The following is a 25,492-nucleotide window of genomic DNA, read 5'->3' as shown; positions in this document are numbered from 1 at the left end:
TGTTTTTTGACCGCTTCTGAATTTTCTAAAGTGATTTGAACTCTGCCATTGTCCTACAGCAAGTCTGCAGCTTATTCCAGCTTGGTGTCATTTGCAAACGTAACAAACATCCTCTAGCTCACCACAAAGTCAGTAGGAAAATACTGAAAAGTACTGTCTTGATGATAACTATAGACAAAAACTTAATAAATTCAATTTAATGGAAAAACTTTAATAATTATATTACAGCACAGTTCTCCAATCACTTTTGTACTCTTTTTCTTCTATTCAGTTCCATACATCAACAGTCCTTCGGTTTAGACTAATTCAGTCTCCTTTGCTTACGAGAATATCAAGTGTGGCAAGGTACAACTCATCCTATTTTTATTTAAAAGTCCATAATGCAGACATATTTTCACCCATGCTGCCTTTCTTGTTCTTTATGCAGAGAGAGCAGGCACTTCAAATGCAAAACTGTTCTGCTGTATTCTAAATGTCTTTTTTTTTTAATTAATTTTTTTTTATACGATGATGTGAGTTGCTTTCTATAAATCTTTATTTTTTTTGCCATTAACACTGGAAAGAACAATTAAAAGAAATGTGGATGTCTAGACTGTGGATGGCTAGATACAGGCAGATTAACTTCACCCAGTCTCAGAAGTGTTAACCAAAGTAAAATTACCTCTCTTCTATCACTTGCCATGTTTGTAGAGTCTGCTGCAAAGATAATTTTGGTTGGATTGATTTAATTTACATAACAACAGATACCTTTGAAAACCTATTACAACTGAATTAATAGACTCCAAACCACTTATAACCTCCAAAAATTATCTTAGAAACGTTCCTGAAGTTATTAGGGTAACTAGTGGTATAAGCAAGTACTAAATACTTTCTCCAGATATTTTTCTTCATTTAAAAAACAACAAAAACACTTGAGATTCCTGTTAGCATGACATATACAATTAAATAGAAAAGAATGATAGAATTAAACAGAAAAAAAAAATCAAAATGACCTGACGCTTTCATCAAATCTTGCATAAACATTTGTTTCTCCCTAGCTAGTTTCTACTTTCCAGCCTACTTGGTTCCACAGTTAGAATACAGTGGGGATTCATACAGAAGATGTAATGAACAAAAAGCAGAGTCGGTATCTTTCATGGATATAAAACAATTATGGATATAAAACATAATTACATATGCCCTAAATTAAAAATAAATAAATAAATAAGTATCATTGTGCACAATAGAAGCCTATTTTTTTTTTCTGAAAGATAGTATTACAAACGACTCTAGTGGGTTTACGTGACAAGGTTTTGGTAGTGGGGGGCTGTAGGGGTGGCCTCTGTGAGAAGAATCCAGAAGCTGCCCCATGTCAGATCAGAGCCAGATGGAGCTGGCTCCAAAAGGGACCCACTGCTGGCCAGTGCTGAGCCAGGGAGAGACACTGGTTGGGCCTCTGTGAGAGCAGATTTGAGATTGGGGAAAAAAAGCTGCACAACAGCAGTTGGGAGAGGAGCGAGAAACAGCCCTGCAAACACCAAAGCCAGTGCAGAAGGAGGGCAGGAGGTGCTCCAGGCACAGAGCAGCAGTTCCCCTGCGGCCTGTGGAGAGGCCCCCGGTGGAGCAGGCTGTCCCCCTGCAGCCCATGGGTCCCACACGGAGCAGATCTCCACGCTGCAGCCCGTGGAGGAGCCCCCGCTGGAGCAGGTGGATGTGGCCTGGAGGAGGCTGCGGCCCATGGAGAGCCCCCGCAGGAGCAGGCCCCGGGCCGGAGCTGCAGCCCGTGGAGAGGAGCCCACGCAGGAGCAGGGGGTCTGGGGGGAGCTGCCGCCCGTGGGGGACCCGTGCTGGAGCAGCTTGCTCCTGATGGATGGACCCCGTAGTATGGAGCCATGTGGGAGCAGTTCTTGAAAAGCTGCTGCTGCCTGTGGGCAGCCCACACAGGATCAGTTCAGGAAGGACGGCATCCCGTGGGAGGGACTAAAAGTTGGAGCATGGGCAGAGTGACCATGAAGGAACAGCAGAGACGATGCATTAGGGACTGACCGCAGCCCCTGTTCCCCCATTTCCCTGTGCTACCCAGGGGGAGGAGACGGAAGAGGGTGGATAGGTGGAAGTTTAGTTTGTTTTCTTTGTTTCTCACTTCTCTAGCTTGTTAGCAATAAGTTATAAATTTCTGTAATCTCCCAACACTGAGTCTGTTTTGCCCATCACTATCTCCCCGTCCTTATCTCAACCCTGGAGCCCTTTTCATTGTATTTTCTCCCCCTTTCTCTTTGAGGCTGGGGAGTGAGAGAGCAGTTGTGGTGGAGTTCAGCTGCCCAACAAGGTAAAACCACCACAGCCACCCAGCTTGTGATGTAACTATCAGTGTTTGAGCTTTCCTTAGAAAGACTGTTTACATATGGCCTGCCGAAATGCTACTGGTCACAAGGACATTATGATCTCCTAGGTGGATCCACATGCTGCATGTGTGGGTCCATTTGGCAATAAAGCAGATGTTACTGCCAGGAAGAAGGTCCAGGTAGAACCATGGAGGATGCATTTTGCAGAGATACACCATGACTACTGCTGATGTCAAGAGAGTAAAAACTATATGATGAAAATAGATGGTTCTCATTTCTGAATTATCTATTCTTCTAAAAAAGTTTGCATAGTCATTAATTCAGAACCTTTCAAAATAACAAACGTTTACTGCACTTTATTTTTCTTTAAGTATTTCTTCTTGAATCTAAGGTAATTTAATGTTGTGCGAAGCATTCATTTATTGCCATGTATCAAAGTTACCTATAAAACAAAAAGATCATTTCCATTTAATATAGAGAGCTCTTACTTTCTCCTCGACAAGTAATGTAGATTATTATTATGACTGAAACCAACATGGGAATGACAAGGTACCGAGTAACTTCACTGCTAATAATTTCTGCAGGAGACTGGATTTATACCAAGCAGAACAGAGAACATAAACATTCCATGCTTTTTGAAATTCAATCCATCTATTCACATAGATGAAAAAATATGTGGTAAAAACAATTATCTTAACTAATAACTCATTCTCAGAATCAAAAGGCACAATTCTCACAGTGATCGGGGCAACCTGCAATGCAGATAAAATACTTGCATGTAAATGGGAATAACTGACAACTGAGTATAAATAATAAAATGTGTGGATTTATCTTTCCTGTGGAAAAAGTACAGTTTTTCTCATCTGTTTCTCACAGGGAAAATTTACTTCCCTAGGAAAAAAAAAAAAAAAAAAAAAAAAAGAGTGCTTATAGAAAGAAACTTCCTTTAAGACATTTTCTTTGTTGCACTTATGAATGAATTAACAACAATAACAAGAACAAATGCTGAATGTCGTGTATGTAAGAACTTTGAATTCCCAGAAGAGGCATACTTTGGCTTTTACTTAGAAGAGGCAAAATAACTTTTCAGAAGGAAGCTCAAATATACAAGCAATAATGAGCTAAGTGCCTAGTCATCCTTTCATAAATATTTAAATTTTGGCATCAGATTATTTGTACAAAGCTGATTTCTTCAAAAGCTCTATAACCTTAAATCATAACTTAATTTTGTATAGTTCTGAATTTGTCTTTAATTATATAGAACCAAATTCTGGGGGTCTTTGTACATATATATCTTTGATTTCTAATTCAGTGAGTAACTTCTGGATCATTTTGTATCACAGGTACTGAAAGGCTCTATTATTAAGAAGTATGCGTGAAAGTAAGTGCACAAGATGTGAAGTATAGTATAGACATAAATTAAATCAGCAGTTTAAAATATTCAAAGGAACATGTTAATTGTAGTAAACATTTTTCAGAGCTCTTCTTCTGAAACGTCGTCAAAGAGTTATGTATGTATATAGAAAAATAGGGATATAGAGACATACATTTATGTATGTGGATTACTTCCATTTCATCATTATGATTAAAAACACCCCCTACTTTAACATGGGCTAAAAGAACCTTGAAATACCTGAAGAAAAATTGATGGGCCAAACAGGACACAGCAACAGTATTCTGTGATTTCTGAAGAATATGGAGGATGTCAAACTAATGTGTTTAAACTAAGTTCCTGTAATATTGTTGACAATTTTTGTTGTTGCTGTTGTTGTTGTTTTGTTTTGCTTTGCTTTGTTTTGCTTTGCTTTGTTTTGTTTCTGTGAAAAATGTTGGATTAATTGGGAAATTTTTCTAGTACCCCTCTTTTATGTTCTACTTAAAAAACTTTAAATAATAACAGTAAATCCACAATTTAAATCCTATATTTTTGCATAGCAACAGAAGAATTTTTAAAAAAAATTTAATTTAACATTTATTGCAACCATTGGTTCATTCAATGGGACAGAAGTCCACTGAAGCAGAGCCATCCAGGACACTGTGTTTGTTTTGCTGCTTTTCATTTAATTAAGGTCAAATTTAAATTCTAAATGAGAAAAAAAAAAAAAAAGAAATATAAATTTTATGTCCAACAACAACTTTTGAATGATTATGGTGAGCATAGAAGAAGTGATTTTTGTTAGGGTTCTTCTAATTTATTATGGGATAATCACTATTCTTCATCATCTTCCTCTTGATTTCTATTAGTGTGTTAGGAGAAATGGATAACGAAATTTGTTCCAAACAATAAAGGAAAACATTATTTTTTTTTACTGGGAAAAAAAAAAAAAGTGTATATCTAGCACTATGAATAGGAATATCAATAAGAATAGTCTAATTTAGTGACTTATATTCATCCTGTGAAACAAAACTAATTTAAAACACTATTTGATATGGTGAAAAGCCCTGAAAAGTCTTGAGTGAAGAAGGTGGTGGTCTCCCTCTGCTCAATGCTGGTGAGGAGTGCTGTGTCCAGTTCAGGGAACCTCAGTACAAGAGAGACGTGAAGAGCCCAGCAAAGGGCCACAAAGATAATGAAGGGACTGGAGCACCTCTCCTATAAGGAGAGGCTTAGAGAGATGGAACTGTTCAGTCTGGGGAAGAGAAGGCTCATGGGGATCTTATCAGTGTGTATAAATACCTGATGGGGTTGGTTCTTTTCAGTAGTGTCCAGTGACAGGGTAAGAGATGATGGACACAGGAATTCCATTTAAACAGAAGAAAATGCTATTTTATTCAGTGAGGTTGGTCAAACAGTGGCACAGGTTTCCCAGAGAGAGTGTGGAGTGTCTCCATCCTTGGAAATATTCAAAGACCAACTGGACGCAGTTGTGACCAACCTGCTAGCAGGTTGCTGTGGTTTGTGCATGGGGGTTGGACTGGGTTCTCTCCCAGGGAGGCTGTCTCACCTCATATGTTCTGCAGTGCCTATAATTTCATTGTTGTATATCTGACAATCATCACTCATGCAAAATGTCTTCTAATGGATATCTGAATAATACTTTTTGTAGATATAATACAGCATCATTGAAATGGAGATGCGAAGGTAGATTTGGGGAAAAGAAAATTAAAAGTGAAAAGCAAATGTTCAGTCATACTGCCTTATTATCTTTACTTTTACTTGCTAAGGTAGACAGATTGAAAACTAGCTCCAAAGACATAAATTATTCTTTGTGAACCAAGTTTTTGAGAATATCCTAGAGGGAATGTTTTGGACTATACAGTGAAGGCATATAAAAGTTTTCAATAGCAACCAAAATATTTAAGCTTCATTGTGCCTAACATCAAATTAAAACAATGTTCTTGAAATATGAGTATAAGAAAAAATCATTAAATCTTTGGAAAGACTTAAAATGTATCTTAGGAAAATACTCAAAGATATCATCAGCTTTTGGTTTTCCACTTCAGCCCCAGGACTATCTTAGTAGGGGGACAGAAGTCTAATCAAGCAATTCTTGTTTTTATCTAGTAAGATGGTGTGAAGTAACAAAGAATTTTATATACAGGGAAGAGCAACAAAGCAGGAAAGACTGATTTCTGAACAACTGATATCATTTTCTTTACAAAAGCAATATATGATGAATTTTCTTTTCCACTGATTTAATATGTTATGTGGTAAAACCATGTCACAGCTTTGCCTTTTTGTCCAGTTTATAAAGCTTCATATATCTGTGTAGGACTGAAAATAATTTGCATTCCACAACAGAGGGATGACCAGGGCAGATATTTCATTATTTGAAGGTATGTGAAGAAAAATATTTATGTGCCTTACAGACAAAATTTGAAACAACAGTACAATTCAAAATGGAAGAGGTAAGGAAAATACTTCCAGTATCAAGGTATTCAAAATACCACAAGATTCAGATTGCTCAAAAATAACAGCTTAATCTAACAAAAACTAGTGAAAGCAGGGATTATTATTTGTGTGGCAGACTCTGTCATGACTGCTCACTGGCTGACAGCCTTTAGAGAAGAGTAATGTCTGGGATGTCTCCATTGTAAGGAATAGCCCAGCAAAGGTACTTTTGCACATCCTTTAAAGTGAAATAACAAAAATATCTGGGCAGTAACATCAACTGTTCCTTACTTTCCTAATAGTATTAACAGAGAAATACTTACTTGTAGCTAGGAGGGGATAACCACTGACATATTATTCTCTGTGCTATGAGTAATTATGAAAATGGAGCAAGAATTATCCATGATATATATATCATTCAAGTATCAATTTATCAGCATCTTAAGATTTTTAAACAGCTAACTATTTAATATTTCCCAACACTCCTAACCTGCTTTTTTATTTCTTTGATTTAAGTTGTAAGTTCTTTGCACATTTTGTGATCATTTTATTAATTTTATTATTTTTGTGATCATTTATTAATTTATTTACTTATTTATTTGTTTATTTATTTTGTACAGTACCTATCGATCTCAACTAAAACTAAATCAGGAAAAACAGTTCTGTGTAGTTTGTCAGTAAGCCATCAGAAAGAAAATCAATATCCATGCACAGTTTCATAACCATTTTCATCTCTAAAAACTTTTAACATAAGCTTTCTGAATAGCATGTTGACAGGCACCTGGATCATTGTACTGGATTTGCAGAACAGTAGTCATGTCATATGTAGGCAATATGTATTCTCCTTCTCACATCCAAACTTCAATGAATGGAGGATTAATATTTATCCTTTCCTGCTCTGACATTCAAATTAGATAAAATTAAGCAAGCTTAATATTTAAGGAAAGCTAAACTGCCTGGTTTGTTATAATGGAAGAAGATGAAGAGTGTCTTTATGCCTGGACAGCAAATTTTTTAAAAAATAATTTTTGCAGTTTATATAAGGTCTTTTTTTTTTTTTTTCCTAAAACTGAACTCAGCTCCATTTCTTTGCTACTTAATCCATTATGAAAGTTAGTATTTTTCTCTTTACCACCTGCAACAAGCTGAGCACTATCTGAATGCAACTGTGAGCACCATTCTATTTTGTGAACAGCATATCTTGTTTGTTGCAATTTTCACAATAATATTCATTTTGTTTTCTAGTCTCCTTTTTGGATTTAGAGCAACGTACTTATTTTGTAGCTGGGTATCCTCAAATTAACAGGCTTTTAAAGCATTTCATTTCTAATTTATTTTTTCCCCAGTGAAATAAAATAGTTTGTACTTGTAAGAGGAATATGATACTACTTTATTTAATGCCATGGATGGGGAAAATGTTAACAGGGTAAAGAAAAAAAGTTATATCACCATATGTAAAAGGAAGCTCTTCTGTTGTTGCATGCCAGTAGACCAAATCAAGAAGATGGAAAGGAGTTTGTACATTTTAACTCTTGGTCTTGATTTTAATTCCAGGATTTACAGTAAGAGTGATATAAACCATCAGAAATTTAACACAGAATTTCTGTTGCTGGTTTGCTAGTTTGTTTGTTTCCTTCTCAGAGTTTTCTAACTTTTTGAGGCTTCAACGTGCTGCATCTGCAATTTAGAAATTCCTCCTTGAAATCTGCCTGCTTTGCTTGCCAAAGGGATTAGGTGTACATTGTGAGTCTTGAGCCAGAGGTCCTTTATGGAGCATGGCCAGGCCTCCAGCTGGCTGAGACTGTAGGTAGTCTAACTGCTCTAGAGCTAAGAGATATCTTTTCTTCCGTGTGTAGTTATATACAGCAGAAGGCACACAGAATTGCAGCAATGCTGGGTGTGAGTTGTAAATTCCACCGAGTGTGGCTTGCGTTTGTGTTTGGACCTCACACTGTGGTACACACTCTTCATAGCAGGTGGTCAACCTGCAGATGTTTAGTCTGTCTCCAGTTTCACCATTCAAGTCATACAAGTACAGCTGCATTAGTTCTGCCTTAAATCTTCTCAAAGATGTAGGTGATGATTCAGTGAGCATACCAGGGGAAATTCAGGACTAGAAAAATTAAGCAATGTGAAAAGACTCTTACAACAAGAACAGAATGACAACGCGAAGTAAGGAAAAGCATATCCTGTTTTTCTGTCCTTACCAACATTACTGCCTCCGTCCTGTCATTTTGAATGTAACTCAAATGTACTATTAAACAGAATTAGACTGAAGTGATATGATTTCAGTATAATGGGGACATTGTTCTTGACATTTCAATATTTTTTTAACAATGAAAAGGTAATAAAAATTAGTCTCCAATTTTGTGCAGGGCATTTTGATAGTTGAAATTACCAGGAAAGTTAAGCACATGCATACCTAGACAGCAATAGAGAGCAGTGATTTTAAAGGAAAAGAAAAAAAAAAAAAAAGATAATCAGCAATAAAATCAGCTCTTTCCTTATTTATAGTTTCAAGTTATCAAAATGAATTATATAACAATTCCCTTCATTAAACTTTGACATGGAAATCAGAGCCATGAACACTGACTTCAGTTTCAGATAAATTTTCTTTGAAACTAAACTTTGAAATTACATACCTGGATAATTGTTTTTATGGTTTCACTGTTGTTGTTTTTTTGTTGGTGGTGGTGGTCATGTTTAGAGTGTTTGGTGAATGTTTCCTATATCTGCCACTTTCCTTCTTTGTCATTAATGAATGTTTATATCAACGGAGTCGTGTATTCTTTCCTCACACTGTTCACTTCAAGAGTGTTGGAGGTATACGTAGCTTAAAGCAAAAAATGAACACAGGACTTTAGAAAATTCTCTGGTTTTGGCCACAGTAATTCAGAATGATTCCTGGTTAAAGTGGTGCACAGGGTTATACACAATTTTGACTACTTTCTAGACTAATATTTTACCCTTAGGAATCAGAAATCAAATGGTAAAAGTCAATCTGATGACATGCTATTGCTAAATTGTGTTTCACTGGGAAAGTATATTTTTAGTCAATACTCTGCAGGAAGAACAGTGACTGATGTTTCTATAGATATGGAGGAATAGCAACTATGTCTTTCTTGGTTACAAAGCTCAATGAAATGTCAGACATTATGTTTGATCCTCTACAGCCTTGTACATTTTTTAGTTTTCTACATTATTCTGAATCAATACCATTTTTCAGCCAGTTTAAATAAGTACAAATAGCCCCACGAGGCTGTTGGAAATCAGTCTCTTTTTATGCACAGAGTGCTAAAAAGCAAATTGAGAGGGAACTCTGCTGTGAGCTCAAAATCTTTCAGATTTCAAGGGAATGACAGTGTATCTTGTTAAATCCTAGAAAACTGTGAGTAAGCATGGAAATATAAGCAAGAGAGAAATCTCATCATGGAGCAATACAGACACAGATATATAAAATTTAAGAAACCAGTATGAAACAAACAAAACGGTTTAAGACAACACAAGGGAATAAACATAGCTTTGAGGACATGTCTATTATACATTCTTTTCTGAGTATGTTACTTACACCTTAAGAAAGTTATTTCACTTTTATTTTCTAGTCAGTGTTAGTTTAAGTTATTGATGTTTACCTTCAGGAGCTATCAGCAGGAGTAGTCAACTTTTTAATTCTAGCAGCAGTCCTGCAGACCTGATAAGCATCCTCAGGAGATGGCATAGAGTGCCAACACTTCTGCATTCTGTCCCTTTGATGTAGGCATAATTACATTAATTTTAAGAACAGTGGCAGCTTAAGCGTTGCGTTAGTCAATATTTAAATTTCATTCTTCTTAGACGATTTATATGTTGTAGCTGCTGTGATTTACAAGTATTTTGTAGTACTAGGCTTCAGATACCACGTTTCAGTTCTAGCTCATGAGTCTAACAGGAAATTCTTTAATGTTTAGGCCTTTTTGTTCCTAATTATATAGTCTAATTTCATGGGTATTCAACCTAAATGTATATTAAATCAACAACCAACTTTATAAAACAACTGGGATGGCCATGTCCCCTCTATAAAATTAGATTAATTAGATTAATTCTGTATTTCATTCAGTCCATATCTCCTCTTATTGTAGCTCTTAATTCATGTCTGATCCTCTGCAACTTGTTCCAGACAGTGTGAAATTACTCCTCAGATTCTGAAGGTACACAAGATAAGTATTCTTTTCTGTGTTGCAATACAAACTAGGTTCTTTTCTGCTTCCTCCATATAAAAATATCAAAGATTAAGTACCCCATGGTTCTGGAGGATGTCCCACAGAGACACTCACAACAACAAAAAAGATCTCTTAGAATTCAATAAGTAAAAGCCATTTAAGTCAGTGAAGACATTATCATTGGTGGTCATAGAAGTAGGTAAGGATGGCAGACATTTACCAAGCCGAACTGAGGAGGTGTATGGATAACTGTACAGATATAAGCCTCTAAGTACTGTGTGACTCAGTCTGCTGTTCTTGTCACCTGCTTAATCTCACTCATTTTTTTCTCCCCAGCTGTTCAACGTTTCTGTTCAAAGAGGCTTCTCTCCCCCTGGTGCTCTATCAAAGCCTGTTTTCAGGCAGAAGCACAAAAGCATTCACTGTTAAATTGCCTGCAGCCTTCCTGGTGCTCCTGTTAGAGCAGGCTTGAAGAGCTTCCTCAAGCCACTCTGCCTCTTTTCTTAACACCATCACTCAGTATATATGAAGATTTGAGGCATCTGAGGCATTTGTCTCTCGTAGCAGCAGCCTGTCTATTAGTCCTGTGGACATGTTGTCAGAAGAGCCAGAGAGGACATTACTGTTCAGCTTGTTCTGTTGCTGCACAGGTAACATGTTTGGTGTGGGGATTTCTCTCACCTAATTTTATCTTTCTTTTCTTTTGCTCTCAAAGATATATATTTTTAATTTGTATTTAATAATACCTCCAGTAAAACTTTTCCCCACAATACTCAGTTCCTCAGTTTGAATCCACATGACTTTTTTGAGACTGTTTGCAGACCTGTCCAATCATGTTTTTCAGATATTTTTTAAGGTTTCAACATTAGATCTACAGTGAGGAAAATATATCCACTATTTAAAATTTTGCAATTTCAGTATGCCTAGGGCCTGAAAAGTCTGTTCTCTCATGTCACTACTAAAGTACTGCTCTTCCTCAGTTTTCATGTAGGTGCTTGAATTCTTTTGTGGAAATGAAAATCTCTCACTTTCAGTTTCTCGCTTTCTCTATCTTTTCTTTCCTTTATGACTTTTCAGTTCATCTCTTTTCTCCTTTTAACTCCTCTTCCACTTTCTGCTTTATATCTTCTTTAAGATTAAGTTCTACCATAGGAAAAATCTTTCCTATTTTCTGTGTCAAGATGTGCACAATTAGCTCTTTTTATTGTTTGATTGGGAACCTAAACTCAGTACAAGAAAAAAGTTTGTATTTATTTCATTCAATCATTAGAGAAGTTATTTCAATTAACTTGAAATAAATGTATAAGCAAGAGAAAGAACCAAGACAATTTAAAAGTGTGGTTAATATTTTTTTCCCCTGAAGAATAACTACATTGTCCTTTAAAGAGTCTTGTGTCTAGGTAGTTCTGTCACCAGTTCATCTTGTTTTCAGTTTATAACTACAAACTCCTGTTCTTTAAAATGTGGTATACACCCTTGATCTTCTACAGCAGCAGCAAAATTTCCCACTTTTAAGTTTTTGTTAAGAAACCTTCTCTCCCTCTTTTTTTTTTTTTTTTTTTTAATGAAAGTCCTTTTATGCTCACTAATGTCAGTCCAGATTCAGGAAAGAGGAAAGGAAAAAAGAAAAATTAATATAATATGACTATACATATTCTCAGAAGTCATGTTAAGGAAGTCCTCTGTAATTAATTCTTTATTATAGGCTCCCTTTTTAGTTGTTCAGAAACCAGACCCAAAAAAGTGTTATTTAGCTTTCACAGAAGGTAGCTGATTTGAGAAGTAAGGAGTGTTGGCCTTTCCTTTTGCTATGTGCTCTCACCTAACTGAATATTAATCTGAAATAGACGTGTGTTTTATGATAATCATCTGAGATACAACTGCAGGTTGGTTCAGAGAACTGCTGGAAGAGTTATGTCACAAGGGGATTTCATCTGTGCTTCAAACAGACCTTGAACAAAACATTTTTGAAAATGTCACCTTCTAGTCTCACGGAAAGAAGAGACAGATGGGAACATCAGATCATCTAGGCTGACCTTTTATATACCACAGGTCAGTAAGGTTTATACAAATAACTCATTATCAAATCTAAAGATTTATTTAAACCCAATGTTTCTGTTCTCAACTTGCCATGAGTAGGGGGAAAGACTAAAACACTGTCTGTACCTTAAGCTTTGTTGTTGGAAAACTATGGCGAGATGATCCCAGCAGGCAAATCATACCCAATGCTGCAAACCTCTTTTGCCCTTCTCTGTTTCCTCATACCATGTCTACCAAGACTGGGAGAAAATTTATTTTATCCAAAGCCAACACTCTGTGTAAGCTTGGGCACATGAGCTATGCACTGCAAAGTCTCTGTGTGTTGCAGAGTTGATCCATACTACTTGCCGTTAATGTTGATTAAGAAAAGAAAAAAAAAGGAAAAAAAAAAAAAGAGTGGCACCTGCTTGTTTGATTTTTGTTCACATTTTTATCAGGCAAATTAAAAAAAAAAAAAAAGACTGGAGTTCCTAGACTGGAGAAAGATTTCCTTGTTTCCCTGAAGGCTGCTCAGAGTGGAGAGGGAGTGAGGAGAGAGGCACAATGTGGAGTTTGGATCCCCTAGCTCCTGTGGGAAGAGCAAGGATAAGAGATTGCAGAGACTTGAAAGTCTCTGGAGAGATTAAGTCCTTATTAATATTTGTGATATCGTTCTCTGGCACTGCATTCAGCTGGCATGGAGCAGCCCTTTTTTTTCACTATTAGGCTCTTTGACTGTACAAAATAGAGTGGCCAAGCCCAGTGCATCTTCTGGGAATGGTCTTTGGCTGTGCTGGCTCTGGTAATGTATCTGTGATTTGTCGCGTATAACCTTGGTCAACACAGAGCAAAAACATCCACCACTCCAGCAGTTTAACATCACAAATGACTGAGTCCCAGTGCCCAGGAGCACTATCTAGAGCAGTTTGATGTAGACTCAGTCTCAGGGATTGGAAAGAGTGACAGGAAGCAGAAAGCCTGAAGTTAGAGAAAGAAATTCTCTAGGTGGAAGATATCTGCTATGTAGAAGTTGCTGTGTAACTCCCTAGAAACAAGGACGTGCACTTGGACTGTGAGGGAGATATGTACATTTCATAACTTTAATTTTAATTTCCATTTAATCTTCCTTACTCAATTGCAGTTTGTGGTATTCAAAAAGTAATAAGTTCTATTTTTCACATAATAACTTTTTTTTTTGAGTTAAAACACTTCTAGACTTTCTCTAGAAACCACTGTAGTAGAATGCAGATTCACATAAACACTCCTGCCAACTAGTCCCAACATCTCTGTTACCTGAGAAAAATGAGGAGAAAAAAAAAAAAAAAACATAGGTTCCACAGACCACTTGCATATGGGATAAAGAGTCTTTCTTGTTCCACCAGAACCCAGCTGAGTCAAAAGGGTGTGATTTAAAAGTCTAACAATACAGATTTCTATTCACTTCCAGCAAGATACTTTCATTTTAGTATCAAAGGACTGTAGGATGGTATTTAACTTTTTTTTTTGTGTGTGTGTGTGTGAGAATAATCTGGGATTTAATTAACACAACCTTTTTTATTTAAAAAAAATTAAGACAAAGTTAGGGAGGAAAAAAAAACTCACAGGGACTCAAAAACTGCAGACCCAGACAATGATTGTTTTAGCATCTAGCAAATGCAAAAGGCATCATATGTAGTAAATGTAGCTGCAACATAGAGCTGCAGATCAAGCGAGAAAGAGCAGAGGTTTAAAAGTGTGATAGCAAACACAGAAATTACTTCAAGTGTATCCTAGAGTGAGGAAGAAGAAATTATCACAATTAACACCACTTTCCTCCCAGAAAAGAACTCAAGGTGCTGTCAACTCACTGTAACAAGGCAACAGTGTCATCAAATTGAATCCACCACCACAGGACCCAGACATGTAGGGGGAGGAGGATCATTAACACCCAGAAAAGGGGTAGGAGCTAAGAAGAATGTGTATAGGAATTCCAATTGTATTGTTATTCTTTATTTTTGTGTAACAGCCAGATCTGGACTGATTGAATGACTAGGTCCTGAAGATTTCCATTATAAAAACAATACATTCTTAGCTTTCAGTAGATATACGTAATGTGTATTTCTGCTTTGCCCATAAGCAAGATGTTGAGTGTCATACATGTTCACATCAATAACACAAGGCAGTGATTTCAGTGGGGTTTAGGACTTCACACATGGTAGGCCAATTTTATTCCACTACAGCCTCCAATTCATGTTAACGTATGTAACCATGCACTTCATCCCAAACTTTCTTTCAGTGTTTTCTAAAACCTGGAAGATATTTCTTCCATCAGTACTCTTGTGTCAGATTTTAGTTATTCCCTAAGGGTTGGTCCCACGTCCCCTGGGAATCAATAGCATCTACCTGCAGGCACAGCACAACTCAAAGCATGTGTGTGACACTCTGGGCTTGAACCTTGACTTTGCATTCAGCAGAAGTCCCACATACTGCTGGAATGGCAAAGAACATCCCCAGGCATCTAACAGAAAATACATGTTGTTACTGTGCACTTATGTAAATCTGAATTTGTATTGGTATTAGACAGAAACAGTTATTTTCATAGATGGTAGGAATTGCTTCTCAGAAATTAGTGTTTCTACATGATAAGTATCAAATTGTGTTTGCGTAATTTATTTTATATCTACTTTACTAGTGTCTATAATATAACATATTTCTATTTTATGTTAAGAATTCAGGATGTGACTAATCTGAGATTGCTGTTAACCTTAATTTTATTTTTGAGAAGACCACAAAGGTCTAATCTTTGAGCTACATTTCAAATTTGATTGTTTATAAAGCATCTGTTTTATTAAAATTGGAGGCTCAGAGAATGACAGCACAAAAGCTAATATTTCTTTCCTCCCTTATTTCCCCGGTGGAATGAATATGTTTTTCTTCTTCAATTAGTTTTCCATCTCCTTTCTCCAATATGATCAAAATGTTTCATGCTGGCCAGATTATTAACAACAGCTGGATGACATATGAAGAGTTGTATCTAAAATGTGATTTAGCAAACTGACTGAGTCCTAAACACAGAGCAAACTGACTTTCAATGGACCAGTTCAAATCCATTTCCAGTATTATGGGAAAACTAATTTCACTATTTTTTTAAAATTATTATTGACAGGATATTTTAAACTATTTTGTTTTTCTAGTTTCTTAGCTGACGTGTTCCACTGCCTATTGTCATACTTGTTCTAACAAACAGTAAACCAGTAAAAGTTCCCATTCTCATCAGCCAAGCCTAAGCATTTTCCTGGTTAATGGTTCCCAATCTCCTGGTCATACTGTGATATACAGCTTTATTTTCTGTACAACTTCTCTGGGTAGCTATGCTGGCAGTCTGAGCAAGAACTTCTACAGACTTTTTGACATTGAAGAGAAATCTATGCTAAGATAGGGACAGTGCTGGTTAGAGAGCACAGTTGCAACCTTAAATCACTTCCTAAATGTTAAATTATGTGCCACTTCCTGGAGAGTGAGCCTTTACTTTCTAGGTCTGAATCTTTTCATCTAGCAAAAACAATTGGTTAAGATAAATCCTATTAAATCGGATTTCAGTTTTGTTGGGTAATGGAACATAAAATTAAGTTATAATGAAATAATGGCAAAGGTACATTTAGTAGTTCAGGCCACTCATTTCCACAATGTTTCATATAGCAAGACTGGATTACTGCTATAGGCTTGAATTGGACTTGAGGAAGGGGCTAGAAGAGAAATACAGCCCTGGAACAGTTGCTAACACAACAGAAATAACTGGCACTAAACTGTCATTTGCGTTGTTCTGCAATACCAATATCCTAAGAGGACCTGGGTGCTACATGTAGCTTAAGAGGCCACAAAGGCTCCTGGGACAAAATTGCACAATCCTTCTTCCTAATTTTCTTCCCCTCTTAACTCGTGAAGAAAGCGGATGTGCCACAGACATCTAAAGTTTTGTCAGGGCCATTCCAGCACTTGTTTTGAACTTCATACTACATTTGAAAGAATTTTTAAAAGACTTATCTATCTTGCAGGAAACTGTGTGTGTTGTGTCTAAAGGTATCCCCCGAGACTCCGCTGAGTACCATTCACTGTTTTCATATGCTGTCTTCCAAAAGTCCACATATAAATTTGTCCTCAGCTGGTAAGTGGAGCAATATTCCTGCTTACCATGACCTGGTGCCACAGACTCTTTAAAGCAAACATCAGCAGAGCATGTTCTCTATCCCCTTCATCTAACTGTGTTTACCTGGATATTCTTTGAGGCATAAGGTGGCCCCAAACTAAAAAGTGTCTGGTTTTACAGAAATGTTTTACTGTTAGTAATATATGTTTCTTCATTAATAGCTGTGATACAAGGACAGTCTTTAATTTCTCTAACCCATCATTTCTGAGTCAACTTATTAGATGTTTCCTACTGTCAAAGAGTAAAGAGCAGATGCTGTGCCAAAAAAAAAAAAAATATTTTTTATAAATTCTTTATAAATTCAGAGATGCCAGAGTAATTCTTACCTTACCTGTGTTACAGCAGACCATTTCCTAACTTTTATGAACAGATGTTAGTGGGTGGACTGTTTCCCTGTTGTAATTTCCTTAAGCTTCTCCGTGGTGGTATGGAGTACTTGCAGTGAAAATAAGAAAGCTTTTCTGGAGCTATGTGTGTTGCCATGTGAAATATTATTTCATATCCTGCTCTTGCTGACACTAATGGGCAGCTGTGTCTGCCTATGATTTTTCCTTTCATACATAATACTCTGTGCCCTAACTAGAATTAAACTTACAAGCCAGCAGAGCAACTATGAGCAGCTATACTGTAAATTTAAAACATGATTTAATATTTTTGCTGCTTTTGAACATACTACAAAGAGGTAAAAATGTCACTGCCCCAAGCAGGAAGCCAGTCACAAACTGTATCTTGTCCTTGGCAACAGCAAAGATGATGCCTGTAGAAAGTATAGGAATGAAGACCATTTCTGAGCAGCACTTTCTGAGGTATAAGCTGTATTCAGACCACTGCGTTGACATATAGACAGAATAGGTATGTGATCCTTGAAATGGACTCATTTTTCTTTGGATATGTTTATAATTGATCTAAAACAAAACAAAACAAACAAACAAAAAAAAACCTAAAGCACAAATTTTTCAAGACATGCGTAAGCTATACGTGATGGTATTTTCTATCTTTCCCTGCAAGCCTTCTGTGTTACCCCTCCCTTCTTGTATTTTGAGAAACAGTGCAGAAGCATTCCCATCACTTACTCATTGTCGTCCATTCCTTTATAGACTCCTGTCCTTTCCAGCATGTGGTGTGGTGTTACCAGGTTGAAGTGTTATTAATAAAAATAATCTCCTTAGAAGTCAATTTCATGCTGCTCTTCCGTATGGCTTTCCTATTTTGCCATACAGTCATTCTGATGGGGATTATGAAGAATAATCTGTTGAACCATAGGTACTTACAGTAGTGTAATGATGTTTTGAGTTTCTTCTCTAGTCCCTTTCTACTCATCCATGTTACTCTATTTGCTGTTTTACAAAAATAAGTAACATTTTCACAGAACTGTCTGCACTGACCACAAGCTTCCTTCCTAAATAGAACAGTTATTTTACTGTCCATTATTCTTTATGTTGAATTAGGATGTGGCTTGTTTGTTTTTTGTTTTCCCCCACTTACAGTATTTTCTAGGGAGTTAGACGGAATTTCTCTAATTTTATTGTCTACTCACTCAGCACAGTTTTCAGTTTTCAAGTCAGCTTACCTTTTAATAGTTTTTTTAATTCTAAAAGTAAATTTTATCCCTTCACTATTTACATCCTTTCAGATCTTTTTTGCATACATCTGTACAAAAGATCTCTTTGAAATTCTGCTGACAACCTCTTTTTATTGATAAAATTGATCTGCTCTTCCTTTTTGATTCCCATCCTTTCATGAATTATAAATCTACAAAAAACTATGCTCCCCTTTCTCCAATAACATCTTGATTTGTTTAATAATCTCTGACGAGGGAAGCTGCCAGAATAATGTTTAGATCTCTAAGTACCATTTAACTGTTAAAACATTTTTATACCAGAAAGGTGACTCTCAGTCCCATATGATGTTTTCCTTCATCAGGTAAGGACTCCCCTTGGCTAGATATTGATACTGTCAATATTCTGTTTGGCAATAGCTCATCTAGCATTTAGCTCAAAATTACTTCAGGAAAATCTTTCAACCTGTATTGTAAAGTATATAAGAAGCAAAAATCACAGTGAGTTCTTGTGAAATTACAACTTTTGAATTTGTGAATTAAGAGAAATTATGTGTGTTGAAGATAGGAGTTACTCATGAGGCAGATAATTTGTATACCCAGAGTGAATCCAAAGTGATCATGAAACTCAAGTTTAACATTAATAACAGAAGTGTTAATATTTCCAAAAGTTCAGTCAAGGGCTGAGCTTCTCACTCACTTCCAGTATGTGACTGGGAAAGGAGCAGTTTGTTGTTGTTGATGTGTTCATTATTTTAAGTGAAACTGTTGTATGATCCAGATGTTTTTCCTCTTTTTTTATTCTTGAGTAACAAATGAAACCTGAGAAATTTGCTGTGGAAAACTAGATTTCTCTTTAATTCAAAATTTCTGCCAATTTAATACTTTATTACGCACTGTAAATGACAGCAGCACTTACTGCACAGAAATCTAATTATTTTTGTACAGAGAACTTTATTTAGCCTAATATGTCACATACATGAGAGTAACTCAAGGACACAATAAAAATGAAGAAAACAAACAAACAAACAACAACAACAAAAACGGACATAAGCAGCAAAGCAGCCAGAGCAAGTGTTTTAATTCAGTAGAGAACAGTTGAAATGGTAGGACATGGATTATACTAATAGTTTTTTGTTTTGTTTTGTTTTTTCCTGGAGAAAAGTGTAGCTAAGATGCTAAAAGCTTTGCATTTCCTTTCTGTACAACTAACAGATAATTTCATGTGGTCCAGAGCTGCTGAAGACCAGCAGCTCAGAGTTTTCAGAAGTGCAGCCCTGTGGATATCAACACCAGAGAGCAAACCTGCTCATGCAGCTAATTGCTGAGAGTAATTTACTTGCAAAATACAGGAAGAATCTTCAGATAAGAAGAACAAGTCTTACGAGGAGCGGCTGAGGGAGCTGGGCTTGTTCAGCCTGGAGAAGAGGAGGCTCAGGGGCGACCTCATCGCTCTCTACAGTTACCTGAAAGGAGGCTGTAGAGAGGTGGGGGTTGGTCTATTCTCCCACGTGCCTAGTGACAGGACGAGGGGGAATGGGCTAAAGTTGCGACAGGGGAGTTTTAGGTTGGATGTTAGGAAGTACTTCTTTACCGAAAGGGTTATTAAGCATTGGAACGGGCTGCCCAGGGAGGTGGTGGAGTCACCATCCCTGGAGGTCTTTAAAAGACGTTTAGATGTAGAGCTTAGGGATATGGTTTAGTGGAGTACTTAGTGTTAGGTCGGAGGTTGGACTCGATGATCTTGAGGTCTCTTCCAACCTAGAGAAATCTGTGAATCTGTGAATAAGAGAGGGTGATTTAGGCTTGGGGTGTAACAAAGATACAGATGGAAGATTAGAGTCGGGGAAGATTATCTCGAAGTGTACACCAGTCAGCTTTTAACATCGTTTGCATAGCTGCATACTATACACCTTATACCGTCTTTGAAGAGAACATTTTCAAGTCCTGTTCTACACTCTATTTACCTGTACTTCATTTTCTGAAACCCTGTGGTGCACACTTCTTAAAAATGTGGGATGGCACAAGTTTTTTACTGGTCTTGAGTTTGGGAAAAGTGTGTGGGCAGGTTTAAAAGGTGACTGTTCTGTGTATGAACATTTACACATTGACAAACATACACCCATACATGCTACCATGAAAGATAAATTATTATTACTAATTTTGCTTGCCTGGCTGCAAACAGAAGACTTTCCTCTCTTAACTCTACCTCCCTCACCTCCCACCCCACAACTACTTTGAATTCAATAAATCAATTGTAAGACTTCCTCTGACAAACTGGATCTTGTAAGAATAGGATCAAATACAGTATGGTGGATCAAAGACTGGTGAATATTCAACTTTTTTCAAGATAGAAAACTGTTGATTCTAACCCCATACATCCTTCTAGACGTTAAAATGAGGGCGTTTCTAACGGCAAATATTGCCTTGTTTTCTGCTGTCTGTTACTGTGACAGCAAACGAGAAAGGATCTAACATGATAGTAAACCATTTTGGAAACCTGAATGATGTCAGGAAGTACTATTAGGCTTTCAGTATTTTCAGTTCTCATACTCTTTCTTCTAGGTTGGGAGGCCCCACTGTTCTCCCACTCCCTAAATATTAAGCCCAGTGCAGCTATGACAAATGCATTTCAGTAATCTCTCTTATCCCTTTCAGTCAGAGCTTCAGATAAAACAATAAATAGGTGGACCTTCCACATCGCCCTATCAAAGACATTATAGAGAAACTTGCTTTATTTTCTCTCTGAGATTAAGTGTGCAAATCATCATGATTTAACTAATATTTTGGGGGAAGGAAAAGTTGAGAAAATACCTTTTTTCTTCAGCTCCATGGAACTGTGCAGCTGCACTTTTGTCCTCACTGCCTAGAACCCTGCCTCAGAGGAAAATCAAATCAGAGATGCTAAGGAGTAAGTAGATTACTGGACTGGCTTTATGATGTTTACTGAAGATTATAAAAAGATTATATAAGGCATACCCTCATTTTCTTCAATTTCATCTTGACCCAGTAAATCATTTTATGTACAGTTGCCTTGGATTCTCACCAAAGAACAAGTACTTTTAAATGGAAATTTTTATTTTCTACTTCACAGAGACATCTTCCTTTGAGAGTAAGAAATTACTACCATAAAAGTACACTTTTACTTACAAAGAAAAAATTAGTTAGGATTTCACTCAATTTCCTATGCAATCATCATTTTTAATATAACATTAAATTCATTATTCTTTTGAAGGTGCTCTGTGAATGCTTATGCTAATTCACTAGATGTAAAGTATTTATCTTATCTAATTATTCTTAAAAATGATTTTAAGTCAAAAACAAATTACATGAAAGAGAAGCTATGTCAAAAAAAAATCAGGCAATTTCAAAGCATTGTTTCAATTTTTGCTTTTAAATGTTTCCATTACAATTAAATATGAATAAAGTGTAATTAGTTTACATTTAAAATTATTTTATTGAAAGAAAAGACAGATATATTAAGAAGATGAAGACTTGTAAAAATATTAATGTGAAAAGTCTAATGATTTTTTTTTCTCATTACAAGTTATGGTTTTCATAAAGTAATATTTTCTGATGAAATGAATGTTTTTCCCTGAAAAGATCCTGCTAGGTTTAATTTTTTCTGAAATTACTTCTGCTGTATAAATCTGTGGGCCAAGTTCAATTAAATTAACTTTTTATTGTCTCCCACAAACCAGGAGATGGATGATATTATCATTGTCTCTGTGGAGACAAGTTTCAGACATTGCAACTATTTTATTAAAAAGTAGTAATTAATCTCTTTATAAAATTTACCAAGATCCAGTTAAGTAATTACTACCCTGAGCTATCAAATAGAAAGATGTGTAAAAATAAATAAATAAATAATATTAAAATATTTAATTTTATCTGTTTTCTTCATAAGATTGCAGAAAAACATAATGTTATATTATGCTGTTGGATAGAATCAAGTACCACAATAATCACCTAAAGCTGAAGACCAAGCACAGGAAAGGTTCATATGATGTAACACCAGGAAAAATTAAAGTTAGAACTGTTCAAATAATGTTCTTATGTTTAAGTCAAGCAGCAAAATACAGGTAATGTTTAGATTTTAATTTTTTTAAACACACAGGTCAGTAAATATTTTAACTCCCTATTTTTACGAATACTTAGCAATCAGAACATGTCTGAAATGCTACATATATTATTGAATATTAAAAATACAAATATTATGGTTCTGGGAAAAAAAAAGTTTTCTATTACTTGTTGAATGTACTTTTGGATTTAGATTTACCTATTCACAGAAAATGTAAACATTTGTTGCAGTTATGAAACTGGCAGGGTCCTCCATGATTTACCTAGGAGACTCCTGCAGGGGAGAGTCCTGCAGCTCTTGGTTTGTGAAGATCAGACAGGAGGTAATGTGCATTTAATTCTGACATCCACACAAACACACAGTTCATTGCACAACCTCTGAAGAGCAAACTAAAATTAATCATATCTCCTTCTGGCACCAGATGTTAGCCAGGCTGGCTGGCAGGCTAGTGCGGGCTATTATGATTGCTATGGATATGCTTACTGCTAAAGAATGGCTCTAGATGTGCATAAAAAGCAGCTATGAGCAGCTATCAGCTGTGTACAAACTCCACAAGTCTATTATCAGCAGGTATTATCCTTATGTAGCATTCATCCTTTCTCCTTTACCCACAAAACTTTTCAAGATTGATTTTGCTGCTTGTTCTATTATTGGTTTTAATAACTCCATTGGAGTCACATAGATCCTACCTTCATTTCTTCTTAAAGAGGAAAAAAAAAAAAAACTATGAAAAGCGCAGTACAGGCTTATTTTATTATGATGTGGATGATAGAAGCTACAAGAAGAAAATGCAAAAACTGCATGAGAAGAAACCCAGCTGACAGCTGAATTCAGGCAGGCTGGCACGATCAGCGACCCCCCAGAGGGGCCAAGAGGGCTTAGCAGGTGCCGCTGCCAGCAGAACTTGATGAAGATCTTGATGGAGGTCTTGAAGAGAGATCTAGATGAAGAGGAGTCCCAGATTTCCTTTCTTAAAGCAAAATATCTGGCTCTTTTCTTGAGCAAGCAGCCATTGTAGACATGCTGGTTCCCCATGGCCTTCATATCACAGTCTGATTCTTTTGCCCAACATTTTCCTGTTTTCCTGGTTTTATCAAAGATATATCTATTTAGTGGACTTCAGTCCCAGGAGTCATGACAACATCTGAGCATTCATTTTCATTCTGAGATAAATATACAGAGGATGGTACTAAGAGGACATGAAGAAGACATGTAGTCTCCCATGACTTAGTATCGTTACAGTAGCTGCTGGTGCTGTGGGGTGATAGTAATTTGGCAAGAAGCTACCATCTAGTAGATGTAAAAATTGTAGATCAGTATGAGTGAATAGTCTTCCTGCACTTCATGGGCTGCCTCATTAGTGCACATTTCCAGGATCCTCTTATCTCAAGCTGCCTGTAGATACATATGCTAGCCAAAAGTATTTCTGTTGGTCTGCAGACCTTCATGCAGATTCCTGGGTATTAGCACAGGTAATTACCTAGCTGGTTGCTCAGTACAGCTAGCATCTATCTCTGTGTCTGAATGGAAGGAACTCTAGCTCTGTACTCTATGGGCATTATGGATAGCCATAAGATTTCAGTGCTCACTGCTATCTTAAAGTGTTCGATACACTTCACTGTTTTGGCTAATGAGTGAGTCTCAACATAAGAACATCTGATAGAAGGAAGTTTAATTACATACAGAACAGAAGCTGTAAGTTAGTGTTTAAATATGCATTTAATCAGCTGAGAACTTAATAACATTGCTTGAAACCCACTTGAATGCTCCGATGTCCCTTGTCATTCATAATAATAGGACATGTAAAAATGAAGACAAACTTTTTCTGAGGATGAAAGTACTACTGAGTTTCCAGAGCCAAGTCACAAAAATGAAAATGCACTGTTGATCCCTGGAGCTTAGTCTAAAAAGCCTTTCTGACTTTTCAGAGTTTTTAATCAAAATAAGTAGGGTGCCAGCAACTGAATCTAAAAATTATCCCTAAATTTGGAAATGGAGAAGATACAAACGGGTACCTGCTAATGAAAGAAAAATGTACGCTATGGAAAAAAGAACTAGTGACTGGATAGCTACAGAACATATGGAATCTCTCTGCAGGAATTTGGAGGTTTGAATATAATTAATATAATTTGGTATTAAAGGTCTCTCTCTCTCTCTCTCTCTTTTCCCCTCAGAGGCAGCCATCAGATAAAGAAGAGAGATCAAAACAGAAAATTGCATAGGACTATGGAAACCTTACAGAGGATTTTTTCAGGAAATGCTGTTATAGCTGAAATTCTGCAAGAGCCCTATGTTTTTCCACAAAGTTGTTCAAAAATGATCAAAGACTCAAAAGAAGCCAGAGGAATTATTTGCCTTATTTAGAAGGAACATCAAACATGTCAGTGAGTTAAGCTTTTATTTCACCTCCTGCCAGTTCCTTACTGTGCCATGATATGTTACGGGCTGATAGGTAATAGATTGAGCTTCAGAAGAACTTGAAGGCTGTGAATAGGGATTTCACAGATTCAGTTCAATAAAGAATAGATTTTTAGGAAGCCATGTGAATAATTTGATTCAGCTGTGATTATAAGAGGCAGACAAGTATGGTGGTAAAAAAACAAACAAACAAACAAACAACAACACTGAATTGTACCATACTGAGAGGGTTTTCCTCTCCAAATACCCCTTTTGGACTGTGAATGTGAAAAGGCAGATATAGCTCACTTCTTTTCAGACTGCAGCAAAGGTCTCACTGTTCAAAACCAAACTTTCTAACTTTTCTTTGTTTGTTTGTTTTGCGGGGGGGGGGGGGGGGGGGGGGCAAGGCTCCCTTGCATCGTTTATCCTGAAGAATTAAGGAATTAAAGTTTTTGGGAGGAACAAAATAAGTTTGTTGTCTAGAAAAGACACATGGTTTAAAAACTAGTTATAAAAATTTACCCCTCATTATTAATCAAGCCAATTATTAAAATATTGGAAAATGAGTCATCAGACATAACAGTGTTACAGAAGTAACATATAAAATCAATTCCTTCTGAGTATGGTGCATTGATTCAGCATATATTTCTCCTTCTGCCAGAGGGACTTTTAAAATAAATAAATAAATACATTTACAAACAAACAAACCAATAAATTAAGCTGTTACTCTCTTCCATGATGATTCAAAAAGTGAAAATTGTTTGCAGAAAAAAAAAAAAGTATTCCTTTGAAACTATAGTTTCAATATGAGAAGAAAAGTCTCTCAAACAGTGTTGGCCTGCAAAAGACCAGACAGAAAGGAGGCACATATATCAATAGGTATAGAATCATTG

General features: G+C 36.4%; 1 long non-coding RNA gene across 2 annotated transcripts; it reads left to right on the top strand.

The window, feature by feature from the left end:
* The first annotated feature begins 1,294 nt into the window (after window positions 1–1,294).
* LOC310895993 lies at window positions 1,295–24,974 on the top strand. Of its 2 annotated transcripts, XR_014581109.1 has the most exons (6): window positions 1,295–2,089; window positions 10,692–11,005; window positions 12,242–12,407; window positions 20,946–21,029; window positions 22,430–22,521; window positions 24,374–24,974. It is a non-coding gene; the product is annotated as an uncharacterized lncRNA (long non-coding RNA). The 2 variants fall into 2 exon arrangements; XR_014581110.1 differs by lacking the exon at window positions 1,295–2,089 and having other exon boundaries at window positions 10,532–11,005.
* The last annotated feature ends 518 nt before the right edge of the window (window positions 24,975–25,492 follow it).

This window comes from Anser anser (assembly GCF_964211835.1).
Source record: "Anser anser genome assembly, chromosome: 3".
Classification (NCBI taxonomy): domain Eukaryota; kingdom Metazoa; phylum Chordata; class Aves; order Anseriformes; family Anatidae; genus Anser; species Anser anser.
This window is presented reverse-complemented; position numbering and strand designations above follow the sequence as displayed.